Source organism: Salmo salar, chromosome 09 (genome assembly GCF_965601325.2).
Source record: "Salmo salar chromosome 09, fSalSal1, whole genome shotgun sequence".
In the NCBI taxonomy this organism is placed as follows: Eukaryota; Metazoa; Chordata; class Actinopteri; order Salmoniformes; family Salmonidae; genus Salmo; species Salmo salar.
In genome coordinates this window covers 120,863,664-120,882,043 of record NC_138299.1, presented here as the reverse complement: position 1 = coordinate 120,882,043, position 18,380 = coordinate 120,863,664, and positions in this window count along the sequence as shown.

Below are 18,380 nucleotides of genomic sequence, written 5' to 3'. Positions count from 1 at the left end.
TGCTGAAGCGGGGACCGGTGCGACTGCAGTGGTCGGCTGAGGGCTTTTGGTCACCTGAAGGCTCTGTTTACCTCGGGTCCCGTGCTGGCTCAGCCGGATCCCTCTTTGGCGTTCATAGTGGAGGTGGACGTGTCCGAGGCTGGGATAGGAGCCGTGCTCTCTCAGCACTCGGGCACGCCACCAAAGCTCTGCCCCTGTGCTTTCTTTTCGAAGAAGCTCAGCCCTGCGGAGCGAAACTATGATGTGGGGGACCGGGAGCTGTTGGTTGTTGTCCAGGCTCTGAAGGCGTGGAGACATTGGCTTGAGGGGGCTAAAACCCTTTCCTCATCTGGACTGACCACCGCAATCTGGAGTACATCTGGGCGGCGAGGAGACTGAACCCTCGCCAGGCAAGGTGGGCCATGTTCTTTACACCTTTTTGTTTTCACTCTGTCCTACAGACCAGGTTCCGGGAATGCTAAGGCAGACACACTGTCCCGGATGTATGACACAGAGGAGCGGTCCATGGATCACACTCCCATACTTCCGGCCTCTTGCCTGGTGGCACCGGTGGTGTGGGAGCTGGACGCGGACATCGAGCGGGCGTTACGTACAGAGCCCACTCCCCCTCAGTGTCCAGCTGGGTGTCTGTACGTTCCGTCTGCTGTCCGCGACCGTCTGATCTATTGGGCCCACACGTGACCCTCCTCTGGTCATCCTGGCATCGGTCGGACGGTGCGTTGCCTTAGTGGGAAGTACTGGTGGTCCACCTTGGCCAAGGATGTGAGGGTTTATGTTTCCTCCTGCTTGGTGTGCGCCCAGTGCAAGGCTCCCAGGCACCTGCCCAGAGGGAAGTTACAACCCCTACCCGTTCCACAACGGCCGTGGTCACACCTATCGGTGGATTTCCTGACAGATCTTCCTCCCTCACAGGGCAACACCATGATCCTGGTCATTGTGGATCGGTTTTCTAAGTCCTGCCGTCTCCTCCCTTTGCCCGGTCTCCCGACGGCCCTACAGACTGCGGAGGCCCTGTTCACTCACGTCTTCCAGCACTACGGGGTGCCTGAGGACATAGTCTCTGATCGGGGTCCCCAGTTCATGTCCAGGGTCTGGAGAGCGTTCATGGAATGTCTGGGGGTCTCGGTCAGCCTCACCTCAGGTTTTCACCCCGAGAGTAACGGGCAGGTGGAGAGAGTAAACCAGGATGTGGGTAGGTTTCTGCGGTCATATTGCCAGGACGGCCGGGGGAGTGGGCGGCGTTCATCCCCTGGGCAGAGATGGCCCAAAACTCACTCCGCCACTCCTCCACTAACCTCTCTCTTTTCCAGTGCGTACTGGGGTATCAGCCAGTTCTGGCACCTTGGCATCAGAGTCAGACCAAAGCTCCTGCGGTGGACGAATGGTTTAAGCGCTCGGAGGAGACCTGGGACGCCGAGGCGGCACAAGGCGAGTGCCGACCGCCACCGCAGTGAGTCCCCGGTGTTCGCTCAATGCGATGGTGAGACTAGACTCCCAGGACCAGTTGGATGGTGAGTATAGACTCCCAGGACCAATGGGATGGTGAGACTCCCAGAACCAGTTGGATGGTGAGACTCCCAAGACCAATGGGTTGGTGAGTATATACTCTCACGACCAATGGGATGGTGAGTACATATTCCCAGGACCAATGGGATGGTGAGTACATATTCCCAGGACCAATAGGACGGTGAGAATCCTATAGACTCCCAGGACCAATGGGATGGTGAGTATAGACTGCCAGGACCTGTGGGAGTAGGCCTATTACCGGTCAGGATGGTAAGTTAAGGCTCCATGACGACCAGCTGCGGTTGGAGAGATTTGATGTTCGCTGTCCTCACAGTTGTCCAACAGAACTGTATGGTATCGGGAGAGAACATTCAAATATTGTGTGAGATGTATTGTAATTGCATTCCATTGTCTGGACGTATCCAGACCTTCCAGAGGAACCATTACAGCCCGGACCCCCACTGACTAGACCAGAGCTGACCAGATCAGAGCTGACCAGACCAGAGGTGACCAGACCAGAACTGAAGGTCAGAAGAAAAGCACCAGCATTAACAAATCACTTCATAATGACTTTGAGGTAAAGGATAAGATCTTTCCCCGTAGTGTCAATATCTGTGTTTCCTATCTGGCCTCATAACCTTGGTGTGTTGACGGTACAGGCTACTGCACTGGTAGAATTAGTATTCTGAGCCTGTTGTTGAATCCACAGACTTGGGACACGGGACCAGGGAGAAGCAGCAGGGATGGAGCTTATCAAATGAACCATGTAGCAGAGCCGGTGAGAAGCCAGTCATCCCTGATATACAGGTAAGAGGTCCAATCACCTTCCCACACACACACACACACACACACACACACACACACACACACACACACACACACACACACACACACACACACACACACACACACACACACACACACACACACACACACACACACACACACACACACACACACACACACACACACACACACACACACAGAGAGAGAGAGAAGTCAAATGGCACTCCGGGACACTTATTATATATTTCTCACCATCTTTGTTTGCAGATTGCAGGGAACTGAGACAGTCAGACAGACGTACCTGCAGTCAAGAGGCAAATCCAAGTGGAGACGATGACAAAGTTAAACAAACAGCTCCATCCCTGATCACCTCATATGTTGTTTTTTTACTCTATGAATAAATGTCATCAAAAGGATTACATTCAAACTGTTAAATGGGAGTGTGTTCTCATTTCTTTTCATCTACTAATAAGTTGACTATATCTCTCCTCACTGTCTATATCCTCCATGAGTAAAGCCTATTGGCCCTACGGACTATTCAAACTTTGCATTATAAATATGAATCAGTCAGTTAGTGGCTAGACAAAGACTGCCTGCAAGTCATTTTCATAATCTGGAGTATTAATAGACCGGGTAAATTCATGACAGGAGAGAGAGAGAGAGAGAGAGAGAGACATGGAGAGGTAAATATGCAGGGATGATGAAACAGGGTAGACTGTTTTCAATTAGCCGAACAGAAATTACATTCAATGATTTTAATTAGTCTCCTCTCTGAGACACTGAGCACAATAGTGGTTTGATAGGTCACAATATAATATCCTACAGAGAGATGATAGGAAAGTATTATTGCAGCTTAATGTCAGTAACTTAGACATATGGAAGCAATAACCAGTTTCTATTTCATTTCATTTTCTTTTCAATTGTATTATATCTCACTTCACACTGATGTGAGTTTGCACAGACGTATTTGTGCCTGAGAGATATATTGGGTTGTATGTGGGAGGTTAGCTTGAGTGTGCCGGTATGTCCTCTATAGGCGTAGATGAGGGGTTTTGGCACCATCGAATGAAATGATGACAGGCTGAGTGTAGTGCTGTCTGTCTCTGTCTCTGTCTGACCCTCTATCTTTCGCATCACTTCTCCATCTGTTTTCCATCCCTCAAACAACAACCCAACATTCCAGCCAGAGAGCGCGTGATGAGGGAGGGATGAAGGTGGATGACCTGTGGGACGGTGACCCTTGTCCTTCACTTATAACCTCTCTCTCTCTCTCTCTCTCTCTCTCTCTCTCTCTCTCTCTTTGTTGATTTCCTCTTCCCTGACCACACACAAAAGCAGCACCTCACCTCTCAATAAACATTTCCTTTATATAATGTGCAGCTTTTTCCCCAAAGTACAATCCACATTACTACTAAAAAGCAAACTCACCATCATTTGATTTAAGTATAGTTCAGTTTTCCAAATGTTTAAAGGTAGACTCAGCGCTAGGACGTGGCTGCAGAAAGTCAACAGCATAGTGGGTCAATTTCCACAACAACTAAGAGCATTTGAAGCAAGTTGATTGACAAAGTCATGAACAATTGGAAGAATTGAAGGAACCACATTTGGGTTATGATAACAAATATGCCTCTTGGGTCAAAATGATAGCTTGAGGGTTAAGTCTCAAAACAGGTTCCATTGCACCCTTCCTTCAGTTCCTCATATGTCTACATACCATTCTGTCATGGCAGCCTTCTTTATGCTGAGACTAGTCGTTCCACTGGGTTCAGGGTCATGCCTATTCAGGGGTCAGACCTGAGGTGGTGCTGGTAACTGGTCCTGGGGTAAAGCCAGGGTTAAAGTGATCTGTCTTGAATGTGTTGGAGTAGCGGCATGGCCCCTGGCCAATGCCACTAACAAAACCCAGGCTAAGACATTTACCAAGACAGACAGGCTCACAAATAACCTTTCACATCTTCCCAGTTCACCTGTATAATCATAGCCATTATAGCTAGCTGTATCTTAGGGCATCATTCAAGGAGACGGGAACACAATCCCATCTGAAGTTTAAAAACAACTTTTTTATACCATGTGTTTACTCTGTCAACGTTGACATTGGTGGGCTGTAAATATGTTCTTGCAATTTTCATTCTAAAACTCTTTCAACAACAAGCCAAAGCATAAATTCTGTGCCTATACAATATGTAAAAAAAAATCCAAATATGCAGTTTTGCGTGTATTTCGGCAGTAAGCGACATGATGGTTATAACACATAGATTCAATCCGATCAAGCGTTAACCGGCGGTAGCTGACACCGGCATAGCTGATGTTTTGGCGTTGTCGGAGGTGTAACTACATTGGTGCTGTCAAATCGGTGCGCAGCTGCTCTTGTGATCATTGTCATGAAGCCACACCTGTCCTGCTCGCGTTAGAAATTCAGAACGAGAAAACGGAGCCCATATAGAAATAGTTACGCTCAAACTGAAAATCATTAAGCGAGGTAATTAGGATTTCTATCAGCCTAATCGAAGTGTAGATTGCATCTCACGTTCCAGGGTTCAAACTTGTAAACAAGACTGCACAGGATTTCTCTGAAGGTGTGGCCGTGCAGCCAATGGCAATGTCCACTTTAGGAATAATGCCAGGAGCCGCTTGTGGATTTGACAGCTCTAATACATTTTCACCTCCGGCACCGCCAAAACAACCGCTATGCGGATGTTGGCTAAAGCAGATCTGATTGAACCGAGACCTAAATTTGCTCTTAAATCACTGACTTTTGTGCCCAAAGGACTGTGCCCTGTATCTTCTCTAAGGGGCAAAACAGGAGATGGTGAGGTAGGTCTGTTCTTCTCTTTGGTCTTTGTGTCGCTCTTGTTAAGGTATGAATCATGAAAGAAGCTTGTGGGACCTTGTTCTCTCCTGTTGTGTTCTGTTGTTGTGTTGCGTTGTGTTATGTTGTGTTATGTACCTTTCGGACACCTTCTGCGGTCTGACCCTCTCTGCCCTGCCTGCACACTACCACACACATTTAAACACATTATGTAGCCACACAGAGCACACACAACAAACACCAACAGAATAATGTAAGCTTCAGAGAGACTACACAAACACGTCACGTGGACTGCATCATTTGAATTGTCACCAAAACCACACAAACACGATGGCCACTTGCACGTTGGAGAAGTGTGACCTTCACGGATGAATCCCAGTTTCAACTGCACCGGGCAGATGGCGTGTATGGCATCATGTGGGCGAGCATTTTGCTGATGTCAATGTTGTGAACAGAGTGCTCCATGGTACTGGTGGGGTTATGGTATTTGCAGGCAAAAGCTACAAACACTGAACACAATTGCATTTTATCATTACATTACATTTACATTTACATTTAAGTCATTTAGCAGACGCTCTTATCCAGAGCGACTTACAAATTGGTGCATTCACCTTATGATATCTAGTGGAACAACCACTTTACAATAGTGCATCAAATCTTTTAAGGGGGGGGGGGGGGTTAGAAGGATTACTTTATCCTATCCTAGGTATTCCTTAAAGAGGTGGGGTTTCAGGTGTCTCCGGAAGGTGGTGACTGACTCCGCTGTCCTGGCGTCGTGAGGGAGCTTGTTCCACCATTGGGGTGCCAGAGCAGCGAACAGTTTTGACTGGGCTGAGCGGGAACTGTGCTTCCTCAGAGGTAGGGGGGCCAGCAGGCCAGAGGTGGATGAACGCAGTGCCCTTGTTTGGGTGTAGGGCCTGATCAGAGCCTGAAGGTATGGAGGTGCCGTTCCCTTCACAGCTCCGTAGGCAATCACCATGGTCTTGTAGCGGATGCGAGCTTCAACTGGAAGCCAGTGGAGAAAGCGGAGGAGCGGGGTGACGTGAGAGAACTTGGGAAGGTTGAACACCAGACGGGCTGCGGCGTTCTGGATGAGTTGTAGGGGTTTAATGGCACAGGCAGGGAGCCCAGCCAACAGCGAGTTGCAGTAATCCAGACGGGAGATGACAAGTGCCTGGATTAGGACCTGCGCCGCTTCCTGTGTGAGGCAGGGTCGTACTCTGCGAATGTTGTAGAGCATGAACCTACAGGATCGGGTCACCGCCTTGATGTTAGTGGAGAATGACAGGGTGTTGTCCAGGATCACGCCAAGGTTCTTAACACTCTGGGAGGAGGACACAAGGGAGTTGTCAACCGTGATGGCGAGATCATGGAACGGGCAGTCCTTCCCCGGGAGGAAGAGCAGCTCCGTCTTGCCGAGGTTTAGCTTGAGCTGGTGATCTGTCATCCACACTGATATGTCTGACAGACATGCAGAGATGCGATTCGCCGCCTGGTTATCAGAAGGGGGAAAGGAGAAGATTAATTGTGTGTCGTCTGCATAGCAATGATAGGAGAGACCATGTGAAGATATGACAGAGCCAAGTGACTTGGTGTATAGCGAGAATAGGAGAGGGCCTAGAACAGAGCCCTGGAGGACTCCAGTGGTGAGAGCGCATGGTGCGGAGACAGATTCTCGCCACGCCACCTGGTAGGAGCGACCTGTCAGGTAGGACGCAATCCAAGCGTGGGCCGCGCCGGAGATGCCCAACTCGGAGAGGGTGGAGAGGAGGATCTGATGGTTCACAGTATCAAAGGCAGCAGATAGGTCTAAAAGGATGAGAGCAGAGGAGAGAGAGTTAGCTTTAGCAGTGCGGAGAGCCTCCGTGACACAGAGAAGAGCAGTCTCAGTTGAATGCCCAGTCTTGAAACCTGACTGATTAGGATCAAGAAGGTCATTCTGAGAGAGATAGCAGGAGAGCTGGCCAAGGACGGCACGTTCAAGAGTTTTGGAGAGAAAAGAAAGAAGGGATACTGGTCTGTAGTTGTTGACATCGGAGGGATCGAGTGTAGGTTTTTTCAGAAGGGGTGCAACTCTCGCTCTCTTGAAGACGGAAGGGACGTAGCCAGCGGTCAAGGATGAGTTGATGAGCGAGGTGAGGAAGGGGAGAAGGTCTCCGGAAATGGTCTGGAGAAGAGAGGAGGGGATAGGTTCAAGTGGGCAGGTTGTTGGGCGGCCGGCCGTCACAAGACGCGAGATTTCATCTGGAGAGAGAGGGGAGAAAGAGGTCAAAGCACAGGGTAGGGCAGTGTGAGCAGGACCAGCGGTGTCGTTTGACTTAGCAAACGAGGATCGGATATTGTCAACCTTCTTTTCAAAATGGTTGACGAAGTCATCCGCAGAGAGGGAGGAGGGGGGGGGGGAGGGGGAGGAGGATTCAGGAGGGAGAAGAAGGTAGCAAAGAGCTTCCTAGGGTTAGAGGCAGATGCTTGGAATTTAGAGTGGTAGAAAGTGGCTTTAGCAGCAGAGACAGAAGAGGAGAATGTAGAGAGGAGGGAGTGAAAGGATGCCAGGTCCGCAGGGAGGCGAGTTTTCCTCCATTTCCGCTCGGCTGCCCGGAGTCCTGTTCTGTGAGCTCGTAGTGAGTCGTCGAGCCACGGAGCAGGAGGGGAGGACCGAGCCGGCCTGGAGGATAGGGGACAGAGAAAATCACAGGATGCAGAAAGGGAGGAGAGGAGGGTTGAGGAGGCAGAATCAGGAGATAGGTTGGAGAAGGTTTGAGCAGAGGGAAGAGATGATAGGATGGAAGAGGAGAGAGTAGCGGGAGAGAGAGAGCGAAGGTTGGGACGGCGCAATACCATCCGAGTAGGGGCAGAGTGAGAAGTGTTGGATGAGAGCAAGAGGGAAAAGGATACAAGGCAGTGGTCGGAGATTTGGAGGGGAGTTGCAATGAGATTAGTGGAAGAACAGCATCTAGTAAAGATGAGGTCAAGCGTATTGCCTGCCTTGTGAGTAGGGGGGGAAGGTGAGAGGGTGAGGTCAAAAGAGGAGAGGAGTGGAAAGAAGGAGGCAGAGAGGAATGAGTCAAAGGTAGACGTGGGGAGATTAAAGTCACCCAGAACTGTGAGAGGTGAGCCATCCTCAGGAAAGGAACTTATCAAGGCGTCAAGCTCATTGATGAACTCTCCAAGGGAACCTGGAGGGCGATAAATGATAAGGATGTTAAGCTTGAAAGGGCTGGTAACTGTGACAGCATGGAATTCAAATGAGGAGATAGACAGATGGGTCAGGGGAGAAAGAGAGAATGTCCACTTGGGAGAGATGAGGATTCCAGTGCCACCACCCCGCTGGCTCGATGCTCTAGGGGTATGCGAGAACACGTGGGCAGACGAAGAGAGAGCAGTAGGAGTAGCAGTGTTATCTGTGGTAATCCATGTTTCCGTCAGCGCCAGGAAGTCTAGGGACTGGAGGGTAGCATAGGCTGAGATGAACTCAGCCTTGTTGGCCGCAGACCGGCAGTTCCAGAGGCTGCCGGAGACCTGGAACTCCACGTGGGTCGTGCGCGCTGGGACCACCAGGTTAGAGTGGCAGCGGCCACGCGGTGTGAAGCGTTTGTATGGCCTGTGCAGAGAGGAGAGAACAGGGATAGACAGACACATAGTTGACAAGCTACATCGATGGCAATTTGAATGCACAGAGATACCGTGACGAGATCCTGAGGCCCATTGGCGTGCCATTCATCTGCCACCATCACCTCATGTTTCAGTATGATAATGCACAGCCCCATGTCGCAAGGATCTGTAAGCAATTCCTGGAAGCTGAAAATGTCCCAGTTCTTCCGTGGCCTGCATACTCACCAGACATGTCACCCATTGAGCATGTTTGAGATGCTCTGGCTCAACGTGTGCTACAGCGTGTTCCAGTTCCTGTGAATATCCAACAACTTTGCACAGACATTGAAGAGGAGTGGGATAACATTCCACAGGCTACAATCAACAGCCTGATCAACTCTACGCAAAGGAGATGTGTCGCGCTGCGTGATGCAAATAATGGAAACACCAGATACGGACTGGTTTTCTCATCCACACCCTTACCTTTTTTTTTTTTAGGTCTCTGTGTCCAACAGCTGCATATCTCTTTTCCCAGTCATGTGAAATCCATAGATTAGGGCCTAATGCATTTATTTCAATTGGCTGATTTCCTTATATGAACTGTAACTCTGTAAAATCTTTGAAATTGTTCCATGTTGTTCATCCATGACAGATTCTTTACACCATTTACATTTACATTTACATTTAAGTCATTTAGCAGAATTACTGATTACTAACATTTACTGAATGTTCTGTGAATCTATTTCAGAAGATAACTTCAGGGTTATTATTTACAAACATTTGTGACATCACACAACTTCACATTTCCCTTTTAGAAAATGTCCCAGTCTATAAAAGTGTAGTTAAAAGAGGAAAATGTCCCAAGGCCAATGGATCTCAGGTTGAAAAAATAATTAATTGTATAATTTTTCTTTTAGTAAACATTGAAAATGGGTCCCACAGACCCGAACACCACACAAGGGTTAAGTCAGGACTGGTAGCCATTGCAAGTGTACACATGAGTGTACCAGTCAAATTGCCAGGGTTAGAGGTGGTAAGTCCCAATGCAACAACAACAGCCTACTCGGACCGCGGAGAGAGAGTGTGGTTTGGAGGATGGATGACAAGTTTTGGATAATCTATTTAAATATAAGTATGTGTTATATATCGACATAAAACTAAACTTAGATTTAACTGAGGGGGCAAATGCCAGTGTACCTGAATCGGGCCTGGCTCTATGATGAGCCAAAAGGGGGCATTGGTGACTGGCTACAGCTGCAAAAGAAGAACCCTATATTCGCTGGGCATTCTTCAACATCTCGGACATCCCGGCGTACAAGGCGTTTGTCATCTGGATGGCGTTGATCCCAGATTGGAACAGTGGGAAGCTCCAGAGGAGACTGCTCTTTCTCAAGGAGCTGGGCAAGGCATTGGTAAGACCTCAAATCCAGAGGAGGCAACATATCCCAAGGACCCCAGCTTCTGCAGCCATCATGAGGAGAATTCAGGAGGAGGATGCTGGTGCCCCGTCGGCCCGAACCACAGAACCAACAACTCCAATACCGGAAGTAAGTGTGAGAGATGTTGTTGCATGTGTGTGTGTGACTCTCCTACCTTGGCCTGCTGTAACTATATGTGAGTGAGGTTGTTAATACATTTCCTGAACAAAGTGGTTTCATCATTCTAGATTGAAACAATAAAAAGAAGAGCTGTGATTGTGTGTGAACCCAAGAAGGACGACACAGTACACATGCATCAAGTGCAAGAAATACATTTGCAACATACACACAGTAAAACTCTGTCCCTCATGTTGTGTGTAGACCGGCCTTACTTGTGTTCAATTTGGCTCATTTATAATTTCCATAAAATACTGTATGTAAAAATGTGTCCTTCCAATTTGTTCAGTTCAAAGCAATAAACATCAATAGTGATGAAAACCTTGTTTTGTTCGTATTTGTTGAAGATAAACATGATTTATTCCACCCATTTTTTGATTATAAACATTTGACATTAAAAAAAACGAATAGTGCGTTTATTGATACATGTAATCTAACAGAGGTAAATGGCAAATATTAACCATGTATACTGTCTATATCGCTTGTAATTTATATAAGTCAACATGTAAGTATTAAGTATGAAGTATTTTTATGTGATTTGTTATGGCTGTATTGTTTTCAAAACCCTATAATGTTGTGGGTACATCAGACCCGCGAACATTGGGTGAATAACAAAAACATGAACACCACACAAGGGTTAAATGGGCACGTCCATTGTACCTGCCTTTCGCAAATTTCTAAATACAGTGCCTTGCAAAAGTATTCGGCCCCCTTGAACTTTTCGACCTTTTGCCACATTTCAGGCTTCAAACATAAAGATATAAAACTGTAATTTTTTGTGAAGAATCAACAACAAGTGGGACACAATCATGAAGTGGAACGAAATTTATTGGATATTTCTAACTTTTTTAACAAATAAAAAACTGAAAAATTGGGCGTGCAAAATTATTCAGCCCCCTTAAGTTAATACTTTGTAGCGCCACCTTTTGCTGCGATTATAGCTGTAAGTCGCTTGGGGTATGTCTCTATCAGTTTTGCACATCGAGAGACTGACATTTTTGCCCATTCCTCCTTGCAAAACAGCTCGAGCTCAGTGAGGTTGGATGGAGAGCGTTTGTGAACAGGAGTTTTCAGTTCTTTCCACAGATTCTCGATTGGATTCAGGTCTGGACTTTGACTTGGCCATTCTAACACCTGGATATGTTTATTTGTGAACCATTCCATTGTAGATTTTGCTTTATGTTTTGGATCATTGTCTTGTTGGAAGACAAATCTCCGCCCAGTCTCAGGTCTTTTGCAGACTCCATCAGGTTTTCTTCCAGAATGGTCCTGTATTTGGCTCCATCCATCTTCCCATCAATTTTAACCATCTTCCCTGCCCCTGCTGAAGAAAAGCAGGCCCAAACCATGATGCTGCCACCACCATGTTTGACAGTGGGGATGATGTGTTCAGGGTGATGAGTTGTGTTGCTTTTACGCCAAACATAACGTTTTGCATTGTTGCCAAAAATTTCGATTTTGGTTTCATCTGACCAGAGCACCTTCTTCCACATGTTTGGTGTGTCTCCCAGGTGGCTAGTGGCAAACTTTAAACAACACTTTTTATGGATATCTTTAAGAAATGGCTTTCTTCTTGCCACTCTTCCATAAAGGCTAGATTTGTGCAGTATACGACTGATTGTTGTCCTATGGACAGAGTCTCCCACCTCAGCTGTAGATCTCTGCAGTTCATCCAGAGTGATCATGGGCCTCTTGGCTGCATCTCTGATCAGTCTTCTCCTTGTATGAGCTGAAAGTTTAGAGGGACGGCCGGGTCTTCGTAGATTTGCAGTGGTCTGATACTCCTTCCATTTCAATATTATCGCTTGCACAGTGCTCCTTGGGATGTTTAAAGCTTGGGAAATCTTTTTGTATCCAAATCCGGCTTTAAACTTCTCCACAACAGTATCTCGGACCTGCCTGGTGTGTTCCTTGTTCTTCATGATGCTCTCTGCGCTTTAAACGGACCTCTGAGACTATCACAGAGCAGGTGCATTTATACAGAGACTTGATTACACACAGGTGGATTCTATTTATCATCATTAGTCATTTAGGTCAACATTGGATCATTCAGAGATCCTCACTGAACTTCTGGAGAGAGTTTGCTGCACTGAAAGTAAAGGGGCTGAATAATTTTGCACGGCCAATTTTTCAGTTTTTTATTTGTTAAAAAGTTTGAAATATCCAATAAATTTCGTTCCACTTCATAATTGTGTCCCACTTGTTGTTGATTCTTCACAAAAAATTACAGTTTTATATCTTTATGTTTGAGGCCTGAAATGTGGCAAAAGGTCGAAAAGTTCAAGGGGGCCGAATACTTTCGCAAGGCACTGTACAATTGAAATTGTTCGTAAAGCAAATGCCTACTGCTGAAAAGAGAAAACAAATCTGTTTGTAGAAGCTACCTTTTTAGCGAACGAAAGAAGAAAAAAAGTAGCCTATACTGCAGCCTATTTTAAGTACAGTGCCTTCAGAAAGCACATTTTGTTGTGCAACAGCCTGAATTTATAATGGATTAAATTTATATTTTTGTCACTGGCCTACACACAAAACCCCATAATGTCAAAGTGGAATTATATTTTTATGAAATTCTTGCAAACTAATTAAATATGGAAAGATGAAATGTCTTGATTCAATAAATACTCAACCCCATTTGTTATGGCAAGCCTAAATACGTTAACGAATAAAAATGTGCTTAACAAGTCACATAATAAGTTACATGGACTAACTCGGTGTTAACGGTGTTAAGTAATAGTGTTTAACATACATTCTTTTATGACAACAGTGCCTTCAGAAAGTATTCATACCCCTTTACTTATTCCACATTTTGTTGTGTTACCGCCTGAATTCAAAATGGATTTAAAAAATAATAATAATATCACCCATCTACACACAATGCGCCATAATGATGAAGTGAAAATATGTTTTTAGAAATGTTTGCAAATGATCACTTACTATTATTTTCTGAATTCTTCAAGCTCTGTCAAATTAATTTGTTGACCATTGCTAGACAACCATTTTCAGGTCTTTCCATATATTTTCAAGTATATTGAAGTCAAAACTGTAACTCAGCCACTCGGGAACATTCACGGTCTTCTTGGTAAGCAACTCCAGTGTAGATTTGGCCTTGTGTTGTAGGTTATTGTCCTGCTGAAAGGTGAATTCATATCCCAGTGTCTGGTGGAAAGCAGACTGTACCAGGTTTTCTAAAATTTTGCCTGTGTTTAGCTCCTTTTCGTTTCTTTTTTGTCTGTGTTCATTTCAGCTGAGCTATCCTGTCAACACAGAGATTGATCAGCTTCCATACTCATTTGTGTAGACTGCCTAAATAACACTGAGTAGCGTAAATCTTTATTTTCTTACACAAGCTGTTTCTGAAAGTAAATTCGGAGTGAGGTTGGGTTTATGTAGGCTACATTGACATCTGATTTGCCCACCATCATACCAATGTGAAGGTATACTATCATTCATCCATGGTTGATTGGATCTTTGGAAGTTTAGAAGTAGTTACCGTTAGCCCAATATAGGATGCCAAATTCATGATATTTATAATAAACTTTTACCTTTGGATATTGTCTTTTATATATGTTATTCATTATGCACACTGAGTACACAAAACATTAAGAACACCTGTTTGTTCCATGACATAGACTGACCAGGTGAAAGCTATGATCCCTTATGTCCCTTGTTTAAATCCACATCAAATCAGTGTAGATGAAGGGGAGGAGAGGATTTTTAGCATTGAGACATGGAGTACGGAGTACGGAGAAAAAATGTATGAAATGTATGCATTCACTACTGTAAGTCGCTCTGGATAAGAGCGTCTGCTAAATGACTAAAATGTAAAAAATGTAAAATGATTGTGTGTGCCATCATTCAGAGGGTGAATGGGCAAGAACAAAGATTTAAGTGACTTTGAACTTTAAGTACAACACAATAGATCTGGTAAAAGATAATGCAAAGGAAAAAAAACGTTATTTTGTATTTTTTTATGTACCATCATCTTTGAAATGCAAGAGAAATGCCATAATGTATTATCATCCCAAATATAGATTTTGGCCACTAGATGGCAGCAGTGTATGTGTAAAGTTTCAGACTGATCCAATTAACCATTGCATTTCTGTTCACCATTTTGTATCAAGACTTCCCAAATGTGCCTAATTTGGAATTATAGTATACAACGCACTGCTGAAACACCTGGAATGTATAAGAATAAACAGTAGCAAGAAAAGGTATGTGAACCCTTGGATTCAATAACTGGTTGAGCCTCCTTTGGCACCAATAACCTCAACCAAACGTTTTCTGTAGTTGCAGATCAGAACTGCACAACGATCGGGAGGAATTTTGGACCATTCCTCTTTCCAAAACTGTTTCAGTTCAGCAATATTCTTGGAATGTCTGGGGTGAACTGCTCTCGATGTCATGCCACAGCATCGCAATCTGGTTGAGGTCAGGACTCTGACTGGGCCACTCCAGAAGGTGTATTTTCTTCTGTTGAAGCCATTCTGTTGTTGATTTACTTCTGTGTTTTGGGTCGTTGTCCTGTTGCGTCACCCAACTTCTGTTGAGCTTCAATTGGCGGACAGATAGCCTAAAATTCTCCTGCAAAATGTCTTGATACACTTGAATTCATTTTTCTGTCGACGATAGCAAGCTTAATGTTTGTCTATTGTTGTGACTTAGATGAAGATCAGATCAAATTTGATGACCAATTTATGCAGACATCCAGGTAATTCCAAAGGGTTCGCATACTTTTTCTTGGTACGCATCATCTGAATTTCATTGAATGGTGTTAAAGGGAAAACTCCCCCCAGAAACTATCTTTGGGTATTTGTTTCATTAGTCTATTGTTGACATTGCCCCAAAATATTGTGCTTGTCAGCAATCAAGTTTTCAAGATATGTAACTTTCAAAATACAGAAATTATCCCCGTGTCACGCATTTTAGGTCGTATGATCATATGAGACTACGTTATGCATCGTACAATGAAAAATGCATCATACGGGTATTTATGTACGTTGAAAGTGACAAGAAAACATTTTGGGACTATGTCAACCAGTGGTGGAAAAAGTACCCAATTGTCATACTTGAGTAAAATTAAAGATACCTTAATAGAAAATGACTCAAGTGAAAGTCACCCAGTAAAATACTACTTCAGTAAAAGTATTTGGTTGTAAATATACTTGAGTATCAATAGTAAATGTAATTTCTAAAAAATACTTAAGTATATCAAAAGTAAAAGTAAAAATAATTTCAAAATCTTCACCATTTTCTTATTTTTAAAATGTACTGATAGCCAGGGGCACACTCCAACAAACTAAGCATGTGTTTAGTTAGTCAGACCAGGGATCTTCTTCTTGATAAGTGTGTGAATTAGACCATTTCCCTGTCCTGCCCTGCGAAGCACTCAAAATGTAATGAGTAATTTTGCGTTTCAGGAAAAATGTACAGAGTAAAAGTACATAATTTTTTTTCAGGAATGTAGTGAAGTAAAAGTTGTCAAATATAAATAGCAAAGTACAGATACCCCAAAACTTAAGTAGTACTTTCAAGTATTTTTACTTAAGTACTTTACACCACTGATGCCAACAATGGACCAAGGAAACAAATACCAAAATATAGTTTAGGTGGAATTTTCCTTTAAGTATGAACAAAAATTCAGGAGTGAGGATCAAATTTCAACGCAACCCTTAACTAGTTGAACGCACCTCCTTAGCAACTCAACAAGCACCAGCTGCAAACCATTGCCAATCAGCCTCCTATTGTTTACAACTCTTAACTAGTTGCCCTGAACTTAGCTCCTCAAACAAGCTCCAGCTGCTATTAACTGCTAATCAGCACACACACCTGTTCTTAATCACCATTAACACCCTATTTAAACCCAATCAAAGAGTCATTCCTCCTCTTATGTCATTCTCCTTTTACATAGGTTCCTTCAAGGATCTTCTGGGGGGCACAACAGCCTAACCACAACAGCCTAACCACAACAGCCTAACCACAACAGCCTAACTGTGATGTCTACCTGAGACTGCAAGCAGCAGGGGTATCAAACTCATTCCATGGAGGACTGAGTGCATGCTGATTTTTGTTATTTCCTTTCAATTTGTGTCCAATTAAGACCTAGACACCCAGGTGGGGGGAGTTCCTAACTAATCAGTGACCTTAATTGATCAATCAAGTGCAATGGATGAGCGAAAACCCACAGACAATCAGCACTCCATGGAATGAGTTTGACACATATGCCCTATAGAGTCAACTCCGCTGGATCCTTCATCTGCAGCCCTTGGCTTCATCTGGTCTATTCACATTCTCAATATTTCCTCAATACATATGCTAAACCCATTCCAATTTTTGGTCCTTACACTTCTGAATACACTTTAAGCTGATCAATTAAATTGACACAATGTAGGGTTGCAAAATTCTGGGAACTTTCAATAAATTCCCTGGTTTTCCATAAATCCTTGTTGGAGGATTCTGGATTTCCTGGTTATTGTCTTCTGGTTCTGGGAATCCTCCAACCAGGATTTCTGAAAAACCAGAGAATTTCTTGAAAGTTGCTGGAATGTTGCAACCCTAATGCAATGTAAGCAGATGAATTTCAAGCAGAGAGACAAGTGATACTGTATCAGCTGACATTTAGAAAAGGTGATCTTGTACAATGGGGCATAAATGGCATACAACACCTTGCTATTTTTTTAAAGTAGCTAACTGCTTTACAATACCCTATTTCTGATGATTTGTCCTATGTGTGGGCTGTATAAGGATAATGAAACTGTAAGACTGACATATTTCTCAACATGCTCACAACCTGCCATTGGATACGGAATATTTAAAGAATTGTGCATTTCAAGTTTTAGTTAAGTACAGTATAGAACATCATAATGCAATCTACTATTCTTTCCAACCAGGACTTCAAAAAGAACAGTTTTGAAATGTGTATCTTCTATTTTTTGCCTTTGGATTAAATGGTAAATGGTGAGCCTATCATCATCGGATGTATTGGTGACTAAACAAAACGTTCTCATGGTATTTCACGGAAAACTTCGATTTTGCATGAATGACTGAGGGGTGAAACGTGTGAAACCCCAAAGCATAATCAAAGGTTCTGAACATAAGATAGGGGCCATTACAAGTGTTATAAGTTTGGAGTTTTGTTCTTAGAGTTTAGAAAATATACCACCTACATCTGAAAAATGTGCCAAAGTGATTGAAAGAAACTAACACTTGCCCTATAGATAGGATGCCAATTTCATAATATTAATAATATGCCTTCACCTCTGAATATATAAAGTTGCTCAAACTCACAATCCTATTCCAATTGGTTGCCTTAAGGATGGCACACATCGCACCAAATGTGGATCTAGCATCCATCTGCCGGTCATTCAGGCTGTGTTTAAGGGTCCACTTGCTGGAAACGTCTGCTGAAAATCTTCATGCGATTCTACATGTAAAATCGGTACCCACTCAGTTCGAAAATAACATTCAGAGGTGCTAAGTACTCTCGGCCAGTAAACGGTATCAGTGTGCCTGAGCCCTTATGTTGAATCCCAACAAATGAGGGTGTGTCACAGGAGGCTGCTGAGGGGAGGACGACTCATAATAATGGCCGGAACAGAGCAAATGGAATGGCATGAAACACATGGAAACCATGTGTTTGATGTATTTGATACCGTTCCGTTGATTTTACTCCAGTCATTGCCACGAGCCCGTCCTCCCCAATTAAGGTGCCACCAACCTCCTGTGGTGTATGTGTGTGCATGCGTGCGTGCATGTGCGTTTGAGGCAGGAAGGGATGGAGGGATAGCCTACATAGACATTTCATTGCAGGTTGTCCATCTGTTGTTAGCACATCATTTGATGCAGGTTTGGATTTTGTACCTGAAGAGAGAGAACTATATGCGTTGCATTGTGCACTTATGGAAGGAAGTTAGCAACATGTTTTAGGAGGGAAATCATTTAGAAATTCATGCAGTGTGTGTGATTGACATCTCTGGAGCGTGTGAGGGAGAAAAAGAGGGAGGGGGAGAGGGGAGGATAGTGTTGGGACACCACACAATCTCTCTTTTCAATCACTTGCCTATATATATGCTGGTTGGGCTCTGAGAGAGAGAGAG